Genomic DNA, 20,515 nt, shown 5'->3' with positions numbered 1-20,515 from the left:
TTTTGTAACATTTTTGCTATAAATTTCAAAATTTGGTGATAAAATAACAATTGCAGTCCAGTTAAAAATAGTGGGAAAGTATTAATTTGTCATTTTAGTATATTTCTTTCAATTTCAGTTTGTGCATATGTGCAACAACCAAATGTTTTAAACCCAAAATGAAGTGTCTGCTGCAAATGTACTACTTTGGAACAAGATTTGCTGTATGCCAAACCTTTTCCCTTCATAAAACAGATGAACTCCCTAATATTAAGATGTTTCTCACTCCTATTTTTAGAATTCTCATTCACACATTTCTACTTTTATCCTAACTGTTGATTCAGAAGTATAATTATGTAAGAGATTTATCAGGTGAAATTAAATACACAAAGCAGGAATTTGCTCAGCATGGGGTAGCTCCCTGCAGAGTGTTTCAGCATCAATTTAATATATACTGGAAGCCCTTTCATTTAAAGTGTGATACTTGTCTATGTGGTTTCTGTTCCCAGCAATGTATAGTTGCAAGGTAGGAAAGATTTTATGGAAGGAGCTAGTTCATAGCAGCTTAGTCTCAAAAAGTGAACAAAGAGTTCCTTGCAGGAACAGGTGTGTCACTGATTTTTGTTGCAGCACCACTTAGAATTATCCAAGGCCACAATCTGCCTACATAATCCATGGGCAGCTTCTATTCTGACTTGCTCTGAAGGTAGAAAAAAGTAGAAAATATGTATGAGGAAATATTAAATTATACTTAAAGCAAACATAACTTATATGATATGATGGTATTTTCAATGTCAAAATAACTATGTAATTTTACCATTAATGTATTTTCATTGTGACTTTTTTTTTACCATTGTCCTTAGTACTTGATATGTTTATTGTCTGTAGGGAGATTCTAAAGTAACTGCATCCTCCTAATGGTCTTGTATTACAACTTGTATCTTTCAGATATGCTTATTGGAAAGAAGGTAAAAAAGCATTGCACTGGTAGTCTTCCAGTTCTTCATACCCCCTGCCACTTTTTCCTGCCTCACCTTTTCTATTTGCTATCACACTAAATAGAAATAGTTTCTAGACAGGAACAATCATTTTCTGCCTTTTGATAAACTACAGTCCTTCAACAGCCATCGAGATAATTTCAGCCCATCAAGAAAACAACCAAACCTACAAAACTACTAGCCTGAATTCCTGGCCTCTATTTTAAAACCAATGTCCTCAAAGAAGCTGAAACTCTTCAAGATCCTTGGAAGGAAAAAGCTTGGAGAATATTGCATCTGCAGCTTCAGAACCATGGATTGTCCCCATGTCAAGAAAATATGGCATTACCTTCCAAACCTCAGCTAGGAAATTGAAAAACTGAAAAAAAGAGTGTCCAGATGTACTGTTCTAACAATAACAGGAATATAATGTCTTTTCAAAGTCAGTAACTTTTTAAGTCACAGTACCTAAGGGACCAGCCTTAGTACAAAAATGTAGCCAAATTTTTTGAACCAAGGATTTTACATGATCTCCATGGGAGTTCCCCATGACATAGAGACCAATGTTTTGACCAGTTGTACAGAGAATGGAAATACAAGGAACAGATATTGAAGAGGTAAAAATACTGGATGCCCACATACTCAATACGTGTGAAATCATTAGCAGAAGTGTGGGATCCTGAATCTCCTTTGCCAGCAAAGGATCATATCTAATGAAACCCCTGGCCACCTTACACAAGGCTTCATGCCTCAGAGAGCAAACCTGATGTTGCCAGTGAAACAATACAAGGCCTGGAATGCAAATGAAGCCAGTAATAGTCTTGAGGGGACAACCCATCTATTCTTCAGCCTCCTTGGCACAAGAGGAATAGCCATTGTCCCTTGGTTTTATAAAGAAATCAAAACAGAGCTGTTTTGAACCTGTACTGTCATGAGAGGACTGTGTAAAGCAACAGGGTGATTTACTTGAGCAACCCTGACCACTGTGCTGAATCTAACTGGAAACAGCAGTCTTAACACAGGAAACAAGTTTTAGGATTTGTTTTTAAATAACACTGCTAACTGCCTCTTTGTACCTGTTATTTTGCAGAGAGCCTGCAGTCACTTTTATTGGTGCTTATATAAGAGCAAACATGGCTCTTCCAATTCACCTTTTTTATCTGGCTTCCCACAAGCACCTGAAATTCATAGGCAGGCATGTTGGTGCCATTAAGGACATAAGGTCACAAAGATGTGACTTCTCACATCACAGATGCTTCATTTAGAAAGCCAGCCCTAGTCCCTAACAAGGTTCTTTTAGGAGGAACCTGTGGAAGCCCTGGCATCTCTGCGTGACACACCAAGGGCAGATCCAGGAGGAGACTGACAGCTTTGCACTTGTGAGGCTGTGAAAAAACTGTGGTTTAGAGCAACTCCAGCATTTGGCCTGGGCTGCAAGCTGCTCCAGCATCAACAACTGACAGGAGCAACTTCCCACCTTCCACACTCAACCTGATCACTCCTGTGCTGTTCAGGACCTTATTCTCTCCTACCTTCACCCTTATATCCACCCTTACACAAAATGCTGCTGCCTGACAAGAATGCAATGCAGATATTGTCCAACAATATCATGCTTATGCAAAGTTATTTTTTCTGCATCCAGTCCTTTTTTGAGTTGCTCACTCAAGATTTTCAGAAAAAAACTTACAAAAGAAATTAGTTGCTGTGCTATATTGTAGTATAGTGGATATGTGAGATCTATGTAGCCTATACAACCAACTGGACAATTTTAATTTTACTAAATTACTGGGTAGCTGTTTTTCCCTAGCTTACTTATCAAGGAAAAAATGAGACATATACGCCATTTAAAATGAATGACACTTAACAGAGAGCAAAATTTTAAAAGCCTGTAGTAATTACTAGTAGCTGGAAGACAGACTTTATCTTTTTTTAAAAAATTGAAGCTATCTTGCATTCTTGATGAAAAGAAATTCCTACCCGTTAATCATCCCCCATTACAGCTGAAATTAGGGAGTTTGTAGCTGAAAGATACCACACCAACAGCTATTTCATAGAGCAGAAATTACTTCTGGACCTACCCTACCATCCTGTGACTTTTTTTTGCTCTATACAACCAAGAAAGATCTGACATCATTCCTGCATTAGTTTGCCAGTGCTTCCCTTTCCCCTAGTGCCAGTTTACTAGAAACCAAATTTTATTTTTTATATAGTTTTGCCATGCAACCATTCACCAGGTCACCAGCTGGGCATATTTGCTCTTCATTTTTCAAACACAGATGTCTTCAGACAGGAATTACATATGCCTAATACATCCTGTGCAGTGGGATTAATTTATATTATATTTAGAAACAAGCTTTTTTCTCTCCCTGCCAGCTGACTGTAATGAATGGTTCTCTCCACTCCTCCCAGCCCTGTAAATGTACTAAAGTAATACTCACTAAGAATAAGAAAGTAGATCTGGGGACTCAGACAAACATCTGAGAAACCAGGAGTTATAAAAAAATCAGTATGACCTTAAATCAAATCCTATTAAAAAATCATATGGAAAAATATTCTGTTTAGCTACCAAAGTGTGGCAAAGTATGAATTTATGGAACCAAATGAGATTTATCCCATCTGTCAAAGAGAAGTGTTCCATGGGATAACTCTGGGTAGGCAAGGTGCTTCACTGAAAGAAGTGAGGTTTGGGGTTTTTTTTAAATATATAGAGGCCTGAAGCATAATTTTAGGTTTTTTTGATCATGCATTTCACTTACAGAATCAATTGTTTAAAGAGACTCCCCATCAGATTTCTTCTTCCTTATTTTTTTACTGTCTCCCACAGAACTCAACTATTGGACTTCTGTATTGTCTATTCCCAATCTGCTTTCTTTTACTTTTCATAACTGAATTCCCTTTTCTTAGCTCAAAATCCTCCCAGCAAGATACAGTTCACAGGTCTATTCTCTGTAAGACAGCACTGTTAAGCCCAGAATTACACTGGGCTTAGTGAAATTGACTACAGCTTTTCAATCTTCAAATGCCTTCACAGGAAACACTGAAAAAAAATATTAATACTAAACACTTCCATTCAATTAAAAAAAGACAGGAATACAGATGACTGCCATACTGGCAAAGGAAGAAAACGTGGCCACTTTTGCTTTAAGTCTCCTTTTCTTCCCTAGTGTTAGAAATATAGGTAGACATCCATATTTGAACTTCATAAATTGCTGCACACAGAAGAAGATAATGTACCCTGAAACCTGCCATAACATTGCCAGTACTTTGCTGTGTAACCTTGCACAAGTGCAGCAGTGCATGACTTATCATATACTGATGACACAAATTCTCTCATCAATCATCTGCATGCACTATATAATTTTAAACTTGTGTTTTGCTGATGAATGCAGCTGAACAGAATCTCTTTGCTGGCAAATGGAATTTTCAGGCCTCTTAGCATATTAAAATCAAACTGATTTCAATATGAAAAAATGATAAAAAGCTGGAACAATATAACATAAATTTAGTTGCTAGCTTTGGTTTCTGAAACTAAAAAATATTTCATTGTCTTCTTATATATATATACATATATATATGTATGACCTGATAAGTAGCCATATGCATGTAAAAATTCAATGAACCTAAGACATGTGCAGTATACAGCTAATCCTGTAAAGGACAGAAGCCTCCAGCAAAAACAAGAGGGAGGCTCCATATGTGCATATCCTAACTCTTCCACCAAAGAGGATACACAGCACACAGGCAGTGACTTGACTGGGGCAAATCAGCAAGTGGGTGCATCAAATCACTTACAGCTTGCAGTGTTTTCCAACACACATATACAAATACACACTCATTAGCAAAGCTTTCCATGGTTCTTGCACCTGTTCTCTGCAGCCATCTCTGAAACCACATTTCTTGTTGTGACACAGGCAGTAAATCTACAAATAACCAAGATATTACCTGCTGTGTGATTGACCTCTGCTTATTAAACATTCAACCCATTTACTGTTATAAACCAAGACACGTATTACTTATATTTCATCTTTTGTATTTTTACATTTCTCACACACTTTTCCCCTTTTACTTTCCTACAAAAACTACCATGTCACACTGGTTGGGAATGTTTGGATGACACATTTATGTAATTGCTCCTCTCTTGTACTGAGTCACCCACTGTCAGAGGTGAAAATATTTAGTGTCTCTCTATGCCACATAGAAACAAGCAGAAAGTAAAAACAATCCAGCAATTTTTCTTGACTTCAGCAGACAAAGTAGCAACAAAAACATACTCCAAATATTTGTAGTGATTTCAGCTCTTCATTAAGGGATTAAAATGTGTCATTAACACATGAAAACCCTTCAAGCTGTACTGCCATTGCCTGGATGCAATATTTTCAGTAATAACTATATAATTAGTCTTGTTACCTTAAAACCAAACATGGACATACTTTGTACCTTCAGGGTATATGGATATGATATATGGAATATGAAGAGCAAGATAAGGATCCCATATTTTAATAGTCCCTTAAAAATCACTATGACAAATCCAAAAGGTCTTCCAAGACAGCAGAGATAAAGAAAAAACTCTTGTTTATTTAACTACAGGGGTTTTGGCATACTTCAACTTGTGACCTTAATACAAGAAAGAGTAGTGGATCCTTTCCTGAGCCATTTAGGGATTTGTCTGTGGAGACCTGCAACAAAAATACCATGATCAGTCTGAATGAAATGCAAACAGAAGCAAATATGTGTGAAAGCATCAGCAGAAACAATAAAGTAAGAATGCTTTATTAAAAGAATGTTAAAATAATGTCATGTATGGATAAAACAAGGACACCACTGACAGCAATTCTTAGACCACAATAACAATATTACATCAGATAGAGGCATTACAAACCAGTTCTGCTTTTTTTTCTTGCTCTTGGTCAATTTAAGCTGATGCACATGAAAGACTCAATTCTTCCTTATCAAAGTGGTTTTGATAATTTTTAGATTAAGCTTTTCAGAAGCGATCAAAGATTTACTTTTTCTTAACCACACATTATTTTTGATATGGACAACATTTCAGCTGTTTCACAGAATGACTCGAGTTGGAAGAGACCTCTGGAGATCATCCAGTCCAACCCCCTGGTAAGGCAGGTTCACCCAGAGCAGGTTGCAGAGGATCACATCCAGACAGGTTTTGAATATCTCCAGAGAAGGAGACTCCACATTCTCTCATGGCAGAATGTTCCAGTGCTCTGTCATTCTTGAAGTAAAGGAGTTTTGCCACATATTCAGATGGAATTTCCTGTGTTTCAATTTGTGCCCCTTGTCCTGTCACTGGGCACCACTAAAAAGAGTTGGGCTCCATCCTCTTGACATCTGCCCGTAAGATTTTTATATGCATTGATAAAACATATCTTCAAAGCATACCTTCTTGATTCATTTGTGAGGAAGATTACTTGAATCTTTAGATCACTTTTATTTCACCATTATACTCATTTTTATCAAGAATGACTGCAAAAGCAACTTAAAAAATACATTCACAAATACATATGTAAAACCACTTCATAATGAAACAACATAGTTGTATTGTTTGGATTTGGAATGTGTTTGCATTGTTTTATTAGAATAAGTTACTAGGCATAAAAATAGCACTGGAAATTAGCAAATCTCATAAAAAACATATGATAAATGAATTGAAAAAGAAATAAGTGGAATAGCTTAAAAAAAACAACAAACAGTAGTGTATATGGTGAACAATGTCATATAACTAAATTACCCTCAGGTTTTGTTAACAAACTCTCAGGTTTGTTATTATTGAAGTTCCAAAATCAAATCATCACCGTGCCTACACTAAGAAAATACTATGAATGAATCTTAAATACAAACAAATGACTATGATTTGTTTTTCTCATGTTAATTCAATCTAGGACATTTTATTCAAAAAGCTTACAAAGAAAAAGGCATTCCAGAAATTCTCTTTACCTAAGAGACATTGTAATAAACCATTCAGTTAGTGAAGTGCCAATACAAGCATCAGTAATGCTTAATGAGGAGACACTCAAAGAAGAGCACAATCTACTGTCAGAAGTTACCTCAACTTGGATTTTCCAGTCTTAGACAACCATTATCAGTAACTGTTCAAAACAATTTGCTTCTAGATGTGTACTGGGGAAAACCACATGAGACTCACTAGGTAAACTTCAAGGGTAAGTTTAATACAAGCAAACAGAATCTTATAAGATGCTTTCATTTTAGCAAACTAGCATATGGATTTCTTTCAGATTCTGTTAAAGTGATGCCTTTTTTTTTTTAAAAAAAAAGGTATTTATTACCGTCAGATTGCAACACTCCAGTGCTTTCCTAGAAAAATATTCTGCACAGGAAACCATATGAGAACTCTTTACCCTGTCCGGACAACCCACTCCTATCTACACAGAAAACCTGTGAATGTTCCATATCCATGATCCACTTGGATCTTTGTGCTAATACTGTAAGAGTGACACAAACTATAAAGCTGCTTTAAAAGCTTTAATTTATGAGAAGTGCATTCAGAAGCAACCTCTTTTCTAAGAGCACAGTAAAGGAAGGCTTCAGCAGTCAAGTAACAAACTTGAAATTTAAGTAGTGTGTGATCTAGACTGAAAGTAAAGAAAGAAAAAACAAAGGGCCCACAGTGTTCTAGTGAGAGGCTACAGTTGCCTCTGGAGCCTATTCAATTAAAAATTAACTTCAGAAATTAGCACTATAACACTGTCCAAAAAATCACTGCATCAGAACTCAAAGGCATTGTTGAACCCTGACTCGTTCAACCATCGCTTGTCTGAGCAGCTCAACAGAACACAGTGGAACCTGCACACTGAGGAGAGCAAGGCATACCAACCTGCATCCTCAAGCAGATTTACATGACTTCCCTGATTCCTGTAAAATTGTTTTCAGTAGAGATGATTAATTTATTTGTTCATGCCTCACTGTTCCAACAGCAATCAATCAAAAACTACTGGTATTTTAAGGACAGGAAAGTTAATTTACTGTTTCAAGCTTTATTGGCAAAATATGCTAATAGGGATGGAAGTGACAACTACAATGGCTATATAAATTTTTCAGAAAGCATCTAGTGCATGCATCAACCAAAAAAAAAAATGTATTGAACTATTAATGTTTGAGTTGTATATACATTATTGGTTTTAAATTCCTGATTAATAGCCTATTTATAAGAGTCTTAATCTGACAGTACAGAGTGGTTAGACTAAACAATGCATCCATTATTTCACATCTAATTCACAACATGTCTGAGGGTTTAGATTTTTTGTTTGTGGGTTTGGTTTAGTTTTTTGTTTGTCTTGGTTTGTTTTAAGAAAAGTAGCTCTTCCAGATCAAAGACATGGCTAGTGATTTCTACTACAGGGAGCATTACAATATGATGGTAGTCATTTAGCTTTATTTTTTGCAATGTTTTGAAACACACAGACCACAGATGCACCTGCCTGGGTACAGAAAGCTCCCTTACAGGCATCAGTAGAAGACACTACTCTCTCAAGGCTGCATGTTTTTAATGATAATGATATTTTGAAAAGAAAATGGAAATTAAAAGTAAATCTTATATTGTCATACACTAAGAGAACTGGGGAATGAACCAGTGGACTATTTTCATTTATAGGAAATGAGGAGATTTAATTGGGAAGCATTTTTATATATCCTATTTTTTGCCATCCCACTGATCCCAGGCTGCCTGATGTATGAAGTAGTTGTAAAATATTTCATAACTTGCTTTCCTTTGCTGACATGACAGTGTCTCCATAGGAAATGCAAGATTTACATTATAAATTTACATTTATCTTAAAAAAAGATAAAACCATACCAAAATGCAAAATCAAGACCTGAAGCCACTTTTAATCCTTGAAGCAAGCACTGCCAATTAATTTGGCTGTCCCAGTACTTAGAGGAACATGACCATAAAGCCACACCTTACTGCCCCCTCAAACATGCTAAGCCTGTGACACACATCCTGACAGGAAAGCAGAACTTGCAGGTCATCTCTGGTTCTCCCTGCTATGGACAGCAGAATGAAGAGAAGATGGACAGTTTTCCTCAACTCTTCCATCAGGTTAATAAATCAAAGTAGCACAACCCATAAAAGAAGGAGGCAGGTGTTTTTCTTTGGAATACAAAAGTGAGGGGAAAAGGGAGAGAGGAAGAGATTTCCCTCCTGTATGCATCTCACACATGGCAAGTCCAAGCTCTGCTGGGAATATTAAGAGAGAGTTAGGCTCCCAGAGACACAAAGTCAGAGACTGTTCTGTATTATTCTGATCACCATTTTTAATTCTCTCTACAACAAAGGATGTAAGCCAAGCTGCCAGCAGATGCTTCTTGTGTAAACAACTCACTCCTTACATCCTCTAACATGCCCCCAGGGTGATCAGCATTGACAGACCCCAGTGCTCCTCTCCACAGCCTACCAGAGGAATCAGAAGGTGTTGTCTGCTTAAATTCCATTTCTTGCAAACATCACATTTAGATGAATGATGTACATTGATAGTACAATTACCAGATTTCCACTGCTCTGAAAAAATATTAAAACTGTCATTCAATGCAACTAGCACTGAAATTATTTCCTTCCTCTATTCTAACTTACGTTAACTGAATTTTTTTTTAACCAATTCTACATTGCTGAGAAATAGGACAAATGTTGAAAAAGAAATGCATAGCTCTTCCTCCTTTCCTCTTTGTCCACATACATAGGGTAATTTTAAGGTATTTTTTTTTATTTCTAAGCATTCTTTATGACATTTAAAAATATGAAGATTCTCAAAGATTATTTTCATGCTGTACTTGTTGGCTACTAAAGATACTAGTGGGTAATTTTTTTCTCTAAATCCACTTTCTTTCAAGTGCCTTAAAGCACAACCTCTAGTCTACACAGATGGGACAGAGCAGACTGCTCCAGACATAGCACTGAGCTTCCTGACACCTGCTCCTTTGTGCAAGGAAAACCAAAGCATACTCCCTCATAACTACCTAACATACTATTAGTCTGAGACTCCTATTACATGCTGCTGTCACAGCAGTTACCATGCCAAAAACAACAAATCTCAAAAAAAAAAAAATCTCTGATTGCACTCAGTAGGTTTAGCACCAAAACAGTAAAAAGGCTACAGGAAAAAAGAGATGTAAGAAAACTCTGGTCTGCCTGCTGTCTTTTCCATAGACCAAGGTAATTTTGTGCAATTCACCTTCATATCTACAGTCAGATTTCAGTCCCTATTCCAGCTCTTTACAGGTTTTTCAACAGAGTTTAAAAAAACACAGATTTTTTTTTTCTTGCATGCTTGTGATGATCTCAATTTATAATCAATTTTGGGAACCCCTAAGCAGCAGCAAATTGTTTAAAAGACTTTCCATATCATGGCAGAATTATTCCACATAGTAGTACTGTCTGATTAATCAGAATAACTAAAAGCACTCAACAACCAGCAGGGACTTTCTAATTAAGACTCTTCCAGTGTAGTGAATAATTTTTCAAATAAAATTTTATTATTAAAAAAAATCGACTAAAACATGATAGAAGTGTGTAGGAGGGAGAAGGGGGGATGTGGGTGTGGAGAGGGGAGGGGAGGGTTCTAAAATCAAAAATATATGAATATTTTATTTCTAGAGCTTCCAAAGGTACAATCTGGCCATTGAATATAATGAGAGACCACAAATAGGAGAAGCATTGAGATAAGATCGAAGTATTCCTTAAGAAGTCATGTTACCTTTGAAAGACTTATGGCCTGATTTTGCAAAAGCCAAGGATGATTCGTTGGGTGACATCCTAAGCTTGATACTCAGCAGATGGTGACCATCCATCTTTATGGCTTCTCAGGACAGACAGCCAAAACTCAACTCACAATTTTGAACAATTTCAGCTGTATGAATCTCTGTGCATATCACAACCATTTCTCCTTCTGCTACCTTCACATACTCTGGCTTCTTTTACTCTTTCCTTTGCTCTCTGGACTACTGTATCTCTTTTCTTCTACTGACTGTGTTTTAAAAAAAACAAATGAAAGGATGTCTTTGCTGTCCTATTACAGAGGCTTGTTACAGTCAGAAAAATTTCAGTGTGGTGGCAATTTATTCTTTTCTTTCAAATTAAACTGCAGACATAGAATACCGAATACTTAATAGAACACTTAGCCAAATCTCACATGAACACTAGAGAACTGCAGTGGATGGAAATAAGGATAACAGATAACAATTTTTATAAGTGAAGTAAAAGAACATTCTGTAATAGACCATTGAGTTCTGCAGCTTTTTCTGTAAGTATAATAGTAATTCTGCTGACCTGAACATGATGTTCCTTTCAATGTCCCCATTTTCTATTAATGCATCAATGTTTATGTGGATTGGGCAAAATAAGCCTCTGTCTTTTAAAATATAGGCTCAAAAAAAGCCATGGACATGTCAGAGAACAGTATGGTGTACGTGGCAACATCCCCCTAATCATTCCCTGATGATTAGCAGTCATATACACAGTGTTACCATACACACACAGGCAGTTTCCCAGACTTAACTTAGGCAAGATAAAGACACAACGTATCAATAAAAAAAAAAAGTATGGATGCTGTGTCCAGCCATCACAGGGTATCTGTGCATGCCAAACAAAACAGGATAAATGCTTGTCTCTCTGTGGCAGGAGTACATGTGGCAAACAGTAGGCAATCAAACAGGGAATGGGCACAGCTGTTTTGCTCAGGAAAGACAGGAGCAGGGAGAAGGCCAAGCAAGACTGTTGAGTTTGGGACTGGCCTGCTTCCTTTGGTGGGTACTTGCTTTGGATAAGTGCAAGTTTGGTGATGCTACTCCAAGCAAGTGCCAAGCAACTACATCTTAATTCACTGCTATGCACCTTACAAAGGCACCATCCTACAGTACAGTAGGGGGACAGCAATCTTAATCACTGAAGCAAAAGACAAGCTAAACTAATACAACTTTTAAAAACTAACATGTTAAGCTCAGCGTGCCAGCCAAATTCCAGAAAGAAACAATGCTACTGGCCAGTGCACAATATATGTGATTACCTACTCAGGGGCAGGGAAGTCCCTAATTCAGACTGACACAATCCAAAGGGGTTGTAGCCAATGCTATTCTATAAAGTAAATGGGAAATGAACAGCCTAATACCACAAATGGAAAAGGCAAACCAGACAACTCTTTTTGTTCCAGATACTCCTAAAAATTACAGATATTAAACTGAAACAAAAAAAAAACAAAAAAAAAAACACCCTACCTCAGTGTTTTCCACTTGTTCCAATTAATTCAGGTAATAGCAAGAGAAAATGCATTTTAGCCCCTTTTATGACTGTCTTTTTTGTTTGTTCTGTGGTATCAAAGAAATAATCCAGTTGTGCCACACAAAATATAGCTACAACAAAAGGCCTGCTGGGGTCTGGAAACATGCCAAGTGACACAAGGTTTGGGACAAAGATACAAGAGGTTACACAAGAAGCAAGATCACTTTGTAATTTATCAGTCTTCTGGAAGAAATTCGTGAGTCTTTGTATGGAATTGCTTTGACAGACAAGAAAATAAGTCAATGGTGGTAGAAAAAAGCAGACTAAAAATAGTCTCTGTCTCCCAAACAACTAGAGGCTTTTTTCCCCCCTCCCAAGAGAGCTGGCAGAACATAGGGAAGAACTGTATTTCCTAGGATCCAGACTATCTGTAATAGAAAGGAATGTCAATTACAGCATAGAATATCATAACTAATAAACCATTTTAAAAGGCAGCAGTGCACAGCAATCTCCCAGCAATTGCCAATGACAGCAAGACCATGAGCAGAGAATAAGACAATCAGAGCTCTCCTTGCCATCACCATTTCAGCTTCACCCCTGCTTTCGTTACTACCATAATTGCCATTTCCATTGCCTGGCTAAGCTCATGCCTTACCATGAGAGGTTACACAATTTCTTATTCAGCCAGCCTTCCAGTCTAGGATATTTTCCTTATTGCAATGTTTCTGTGGAAGCTGGCTGACTACAAGGCACCAGTTCTTCTCCCTGCTTCCAGCAGCTAAATCTAATTTAAAGATGCTAAAAATAAAAAAGGCTGACATGTCACAGTACTGTTCAGAAAACAAGAAGCTGTATTTCCTGCAGGGAGAGCATTTAATCAGAAGAGAGATGAACAAAGGTACAATACAGTAATTGTTTCACTAGTATTTCTGCCATTTGCAAACTTTCTAGCAGTAGCTACCCCACTATCAAAACATTTTGACAACTCTTTCCTCATTGGATATTGAGACAGCAAGTATAGGAAACATAACATGGAGAAATCCCATGTCTTTGGGCATCCAGTTTAGCTATTGCCCCAGTGACCACCCATACTGGACACCCAAGACTATTTAGAGTAATTTACAAATTCTATGATGGGCTGGTTGTGTGCAGGGATCAAAAACAAGTACAACAGGAAAACAAAACATTACTTTGGTAATATGGAATTTTTAACTTAAATATATACAGGATGTATATAAAATCCTTTTTCTCTGCAAAGCACTTCACATTGATATTCCCACCTCTCCTATATGATCACAGAATCTCATCTTAACTAAATATTAAAAATAAGTGTTTTGCAGCCTATATTAGGAAATATTCACCTCCATGAGGAGCAGGGAGACAGCAAATGTGGGAACCTCAAAATCCTACTCAGAGAAAGGAGCCCCCACCCCAAACCCTCCCCAGAAAATGAGACTATATGCCAAAGTTGAAAATACAGATTTTATTTAATGATGAATGCAAGGTAGAGAGAAATAGAAAAGGGAGAGGGAGGGGTGGAGAAATCAAGTACAAAATAGTCACCACCTGTGGATCCAGAGATATTCTGTTGGTCCTTCTTCACCCTGGTGGGGGTCAGTGGTGGGGGTCCCAACGTCGTTCAAAACTTTGCACTATTTATACATCCTAGCAAACAAAGGAATTAATGCTCATTGACTGTTATTCTGTTGGCTAAATTATTTCCTCACCTCTAAGGCTAATAAGCCTACATGCTTATTCCTTCTCTCCTTTTGAGCTGGTAGGCTGTGGCTGCAATCTATCCCTGCCAGAATTACCTTTTTGGGAATCCAAGCTGATTTCAGCACAATTGCCAGGTTGGCTTTCCTTGTGGCTTGTAAATCCAGCATTATTTGTGTCCATTACCAGTGATAGATTCTTCTCCCCAAGGTTTCCTAACATACCCCTAGGTCTCAGACAACACCTGGACAATAGTATCTCCTTTATCTTATCTCAAATTCCCACTGTGGTGGCTTATCTTACAGTCCAAGCTCTAGGTATCCAGCCATGGTGGTTTGGGTAGGAAAAAGTGCAGGAGATCAGAGGGAAAATGAGATAAAAGGCATCTATATATTGGTATTTGGTTCATACACTGGTCTGGTCACACCCTGCACCTGATCAGCACAGTCTGTCCCACCTCCTCACTAAACTCCATTTCCAACTCTATTCATGGGTGAGGGGCTCTCTCCTCCATGGACCTGTGAGCAAACAGAAATCCAAGAGCAGTAACTGGGGAGAGACCATGGGACATCAGGACTGATGCATCAGGATGGTAATGGCTGGAGAGACAGAGAGTGAGCATTTGTGTGGGTGTGTGTCAGTGTGTGATCACGACTGAACATCAAGCCAGACCAGCCAGCAAGTAGGAGATGCTCAGGAGGCAAGTGTTGGTGTGGCCATAGGTGTGGTCCAGGTAACCACGGGGGACAAGAGGGCTCTGAAAGTTGGCCAGCAGAGGACCAGGAGCTCCAAATCAGTTACTGGAGAGAGTCATCTACATCTGTGTGTCTGTGTGTGAGGAAACTGGGAGACAAGAGGATCCCAGGCCAGCTACTGGGCAGACTGGTAGTCCAGGACCAGCTGCTACAGAGTGATCCATATTGGCTTATGTATCTGTATACTTATATATTTTATACTAATGGGCTTTCATCCTGAGCAGCCAGAGAGGGGAAGAGGATGAGGCCACTAATACTCCTTGTGTCTGCCTGAATGCTGCATTTTCTTTTCTGTGTCAGTCTGTGTGGCTGGTCATGGGCAATAGGTATAGATGTATTGTGTGCCTCTTATGCTCAGCCTTGCTGTTGCTCATTCTGAGGACATGGAGCTGCAGCAGGAACACCTTTTGTGGAGATGTATACAATTCCTAGATCTTGAAAAATGTTCCTCAGAGGCAAACATACTTTTTCCAACATCACATAAATAAGAAATTAAAGATTAACAATAGTATAAAACTCTCATTCAAGAGCTTATTATGCCACTAAATTAAATCTGTAACAGAACTAACACTATTTAAAATTCTTGCTAAGTGCGTGGGTTCATTCATGCCTGAAATACTAACTTAACTGCTCATAACATCAATAGAAAATCTTATATCTAGATTTTCACTGAAGTTCAAAAAAATCTAGTGATATACAGTGGCAGGTGTTTCAGCAACTGTAACTCACAATAAAAAGCAAAACATGGCATCCAGTCACTTAGTTAAAGAGCTGTGGTTCATAGCTCTCATTAAAGTGTTCACAGGGGAGTACAGACAGTAAAATGACTGGTATGAATCAGTTTCTCCCTAAATAGTAGCAGCCTACAACTTCCTCATGAGAGGAGGCAAGAGGAGCAGGCACTGATCTCTTCTCTGTGACCACAGGATGTGAGAGAATGGCCTGAAGCTGTGTTAAGGAAGGTGTAGATTGGATATCAGGAAAAGGTTCTTCATCCAGAGGGTGCTTGGGTACTGGAACAGGCTCCCCAGGGAAGTGGACACAGCAGCAGAGTTCAAGAAGCATTTGGACAATACTTTCAGTCACATGGTGTAATTCTTGGGACTGTCATGTGTAGGACCAGGAGTCAGACTTGATGATCCTTGTGGGTCCCTTCCAATTGAGGATATTCTGTGATTCTAGTATAAATGGGGTTGGTGCAACATCCTTGACACATATCTTTAGAGACATTGGTTAACCCCCTCGATACATGTCTGAGGGACTCTTCATCACACAGTATCCCCACAGTATCAGGCACACGCATTTCAGGTGTAAATCATTGCATCTCACACTTCCAGGCTAGGTAAAGGGCTGTTTTCCCAAAGCCTCTCTTTTAAAAGGCAGCAGCAGTGCTACCTGAAGGGCCCCTCAGCCAAAGCCAGACAAGGCGCCTCTGCTGAAGCCCAGGGAGAAGAGAGGTCTCCATGGCAACAGGGGCCCCAGCACTCTCACAACCCCTCTTCTTCCTTCTTTCCTCAAACTCAATTTTTCTTCCAAAGAGAATTGCTTAGTAGTTCAACTGAACACACATAAAAAACAAAAGCGTAACATCTATTCCAGGCAGACTTTACCAAGGTGCATCCTGAGCTGAGCTTAACTGCTGCACAGTTCATGACTCCTGAGGCTTAGAACCACCCATACAAAACTGGGGAAAATTATTACTACAATGTTATGGTACTGCAATATGTTGTTACTATGCAGTTAGTACTACATGCAACCATGCAAAATATCATCATTTGCCTGATGCTTTTTAGACTTGATTTTCAGTCACTTTTTGCTTTGCCAAACTTTATTTCAGCTAATCAGCAACTAAATGAATCTATGCAAAGTCCCTGGTTTAGAATATGTCATCTAATACACTTCTTATAAGTGTGATAGCAGTGAAACAAAACATCATAACTCCCATCCCCAAACCTTTTTGTTTCTTACCCTCCGGTGATTCTACCATTTTTGTGTGCACAGCTATAAATTTTGGCTGGAGCTGTTGCAGACACAATCCTCATTCTTTAAAAATTCTCTCAGTCTAACCTTGAGTCATGTATCTGCAGTATTTTTACTGCAAGATTCCCAGCTCCATTCTTTACAGAGGTTGCCTATGGCAAGCTTTACTGGGAGCTATTCAAAGATAGATATTTATTCCTTATGCTAACATACATTTGCCTTTATAAACACGTTACCTAGGCTGCCTTACTTCAGGTTTGTACCCCATGAGGGACCTATCCCTTTAAAAATTAGTTGCTGCAACAATGTCATTTTACACCTCTCTGCACAGATGCCAAGACAAGGAGAAGATCAGTTTTAGGGCAGAGAGAGACTGGGAAATCCTCATGAAAAGGGACACTGTGAAGGCAGAGGTTGCGTTTGCATTGTGATATTGGACATCTCTCAAAGCACATAATTTTCCTTCAAAGCATGGTTAGAAACCAGGAGGTAACCAATCAACCCATGGCTTTCCAAAAAGTGCTATAACCATTGAAACAGAGTTGAAAGTTTAGCAGAGCATCCTCAGCTCTTCCAGTTACATTTCCCTCTGTACAGGACAGATTTAGGAAGACAAAAGGTCAAGGAACATAGAGCCTAATTCCTCAAACCTTAAATAAGGCACTGATCTAAAAGGTCTGGGAAAGTTCCCTGGATTTGGGATTCTGTGGGATACAGCTAGTAAAAAATGCATAGAAAGTAAGATGCATATCGAATCTGGGAAGTAGACATTAGCACTGAGAACGTTTCTTTCTCATTGTAATTTGCATCAATTTTGCGCTTGTGGATTTTTTCCTAAGTGACTGACAATAATTATTTTTTTAAAGAAGAAATTCAGTTTTATATCACATCAAAATTGTGAACATACTCAAATAGTCTCAGGAGGAAATGTCGATTTTCAGACTTTGAAAATATGAAAAGAACAGAAACCCCAAACCAGGAAAAGGGGAAATTTAAGTACGATATATGGAAGAATAAACTGTGAGAGTGGTGAGACACTGGGACAGGTTTCCCAAGGAAGTTGTGGATGCTCTGTCCCGGGAAGTGTTCAAGGCCAGGTTGGATGGGGCATTGAGCAGCCTGGTCTAATTAAAGGCATCCCTGCCCATGGCAGGGGTGTTGGAACAAGATGATCTTTAAGGTCCCTTCCAACTCAAACATTTTACAATGGGATATAATCTTACCTAAACCTGACATGACACAAGCATTCAGTTATACCTGTCAGTAAAAGCACAACTCATAAGCTCCTCCATTTATCTGCTGTGGCTTTGTTTGCAGGTAAGTAAACTGTGGGAAAGCCCATGTTCAAAAGAGCCCACATCTTCATCTGCCTCAAAACTGTTATTTCTGGTCTTCCTTTTTCCTGAGAAGGTGCTATTGTCACCCATCATTTTTATCTCCCTTTCAAACTAAGTTCACTGTGCACACTGGTTCCAAGAGCTCTTTGGAGACCCTCTTCATTTCCAAGATCTCACCCCACTGCTCACATTCAACTGAAAGAGACTGCAGCCACCTCTAGAGACCTCTCCCCATCAAAACTCTGAAGTGATACACTCTCTTTCCTCTTTCAAAGCTGAAGTAATAATTAGTCCCTGCATACTGATTCCTTCTAATGGCAAGAGGAAAATACACCTTGCATATCAGTATTGCTGTACTCCTATATTCACTGCAAAACTGATCTCGAGAATCTTCTTTGCTAAAAAGAAAGCTATTAAAAATTTAGTCACTTGGAAAAGGAGCCCTATGTCATCCCAAGATTAAAACAAAGAAAAAAAAAAGTTTGACTCTTCCTTGTGTTCAGCAGATATAATGAAACACTCAAAACAGCACTGTTCTGTCATATCACAGTGAGAACTAACACAAGAATTTATCCTAGTGTTCCAAGCCTTCCCACAGGTTACAAATAGAGGTCTTAAATGGGAGAAAAGAAAACCATAACATGCATCTCTCTCACAGCTGACAGCATTCTTCTGTGCAGCAGGGACCTAAATTAAATTCACAATACCAACTGTGATTCTTCCCTCTTGCAGGACCTGGACCTCTCCATGCTGTAGATTCCAGCTAATGTCAGACCCCTGTAATCATTAGTAAGACTGAACCATATAGTTTTGTTCCACCTCAAGCTGAAACTAAAAATAATTTCTTCCTTTAAATGGGTAATGCCATTTTATCAATAGCAAAGTACCTTGGGCACGCACTGATGATGTGAAATGCACAAGCTGCACATCCACCCAAAATAGAAAGGATTCAAACCCACACATCCTACCCCTAAGGGGCGTGACTCTCATCTCAGGTTTTAGGGAGAAGGATAGTCTTATCCACCTACTGAAGGGCTGACCCTCTGCAAAGAGGAACCTGGGACTCACTAGAACCAAGAACTGCTATTCTTCAGCTTAACTGAGGGGCTCACCTGATGGAGAAAAGAGCTGGATGCCACTCACACTCTAAGGACCACGGCAGAGGATAAATGATAACTTAATTAACAGCATTTCTGCAAGCATTAAGTGTGAGGCAAATACGCAGTTGTTGTCCCTTACTGATGCAAAGATACTGTCCAGCACGTATGAGAGATGTGGCTTTCTTTCCATACAGTAAAGAAGAAATACTAGTACATTCATTGGGTTGATATGGGAAGACATTTTTAAAGCCTCCAAAGTTTTCAGCTGTTAAGATAGTGTGTATCATAAATGTTTTAAACTAGCACTTCAGGGACACAGGGAGACTAGTAGCAAAGACTACTAGTTTCAAAAAAATAGTTGAAATTGGTTTTCATCACTGTAAATGCATGAGGCCCACTGCTAACATTTGTCATGGCACTAGTGCATTTTCATAATTAAAAAAGTATATTATTTCCTCCCCTGTTTAGCTCTTTGATAGGCCTAGAAAAGTTATTGCTCTGGAGGTTTCATCGGCCTCCCAGCCATCCAATCGGCAAACAAACCCCTTGTGATATGTTGAAATGTTTTCTCCATGTCTTGAAAACAAATTGCAGGAGGGCCACACCATAACTTACATTAATCTTGCAAAATTTGTACCTATGATATTTTTTGGTTGGTTGGTTTTTAAATACTCCGAGCTGCTGAAGGAATGATTATGTGATAATGTCTGTTTTCTTCTTCAAATAATTTTGGAGGATCCATGCTCATGAAACTAAATCTGGACATATTACTCAAATTTATTCTTGGTAAGGTTTAACACCCAAAAAAGAAAGAATGAGAATTCTGACTTTCCTCACCTAGTCTTGTTTTCTTCGGACACTGTTTGCTGGCTATTGTTTTGTGCCAGGTACTATCCAACATATAGAACAACACAGAGTACCTATGATATTAAAAGTATCCTTTCCCCACACTATATGCTAAGAAGAAAAAAAGCAAGAACTGTGAGGATTATCTCCACTGCACAGAGGAATAACTGATGCCAAAAGACTCAGTGATTTTTTAGTAATAGCCAGTAAGTGCATTGTCGACTGGGACTCAACACTGTTCCATGGCTATGCTTACCATCTTCTTAGAAATTATTTAAGTTATATTAAATATTACCAAAAAGAGACATATTAGAATTTATTACCATGACCACAAAAATGGACTTTAGCATTACTCAAGATCAGGAAAATCCAAAACAAATCCTTGATAAAATGAGCCAATGACCATCAGCAAATTCCTGATGAACTCCCTTAAGAAAGTTGGATGTTTTCTCAGTCAAGCCCTATGTGTAAAGCCTTGAATGACTGAGATGGTAGTAACATTTTACTGAAATCCAGCCTAGTTATCTCCCAAACAGTGCTAACTTGACTCACCATAAAGCTTATTTTGCCTTGGTGGGGG

The 20,515-nt window shown here is 38.5% G+C and overlaps 1 protein-coding gene across 3 annotated transcripts in view; it reads right to left on the bottom strand.

Annotated features, from left to right (window-relative positions):
- GPR176 (G protein-coupled receptor 176) overlaps positions 1-20,515 on the bottom strand; it is a 35,087-nt gene that overhangs the window by 12,753 nt on the left and 1,819 nt on the right. The gene's annotated exons all lie outside the window — the stretch shown is intronic.

This window comes from Taeniopygia guttata, chromosome 5, assembly GCF_048771995.1.
Source record: "Taeniopygia guttata chromosome 5, bTaeGut7.mat, whole genome shotgun sequence".
Taxonomy (NCBI): domain Eukaryota; kingdom Metazoa; phylum Chordata; class Aves; order Passeriformes; family Estrildidae; genus Taeniopygia; species Taeniopygia guttata.
Note: the sequence above shows the minus strand (reverse complement) of the source record. Positions and strands in the feature narration are given on the sequence as shown.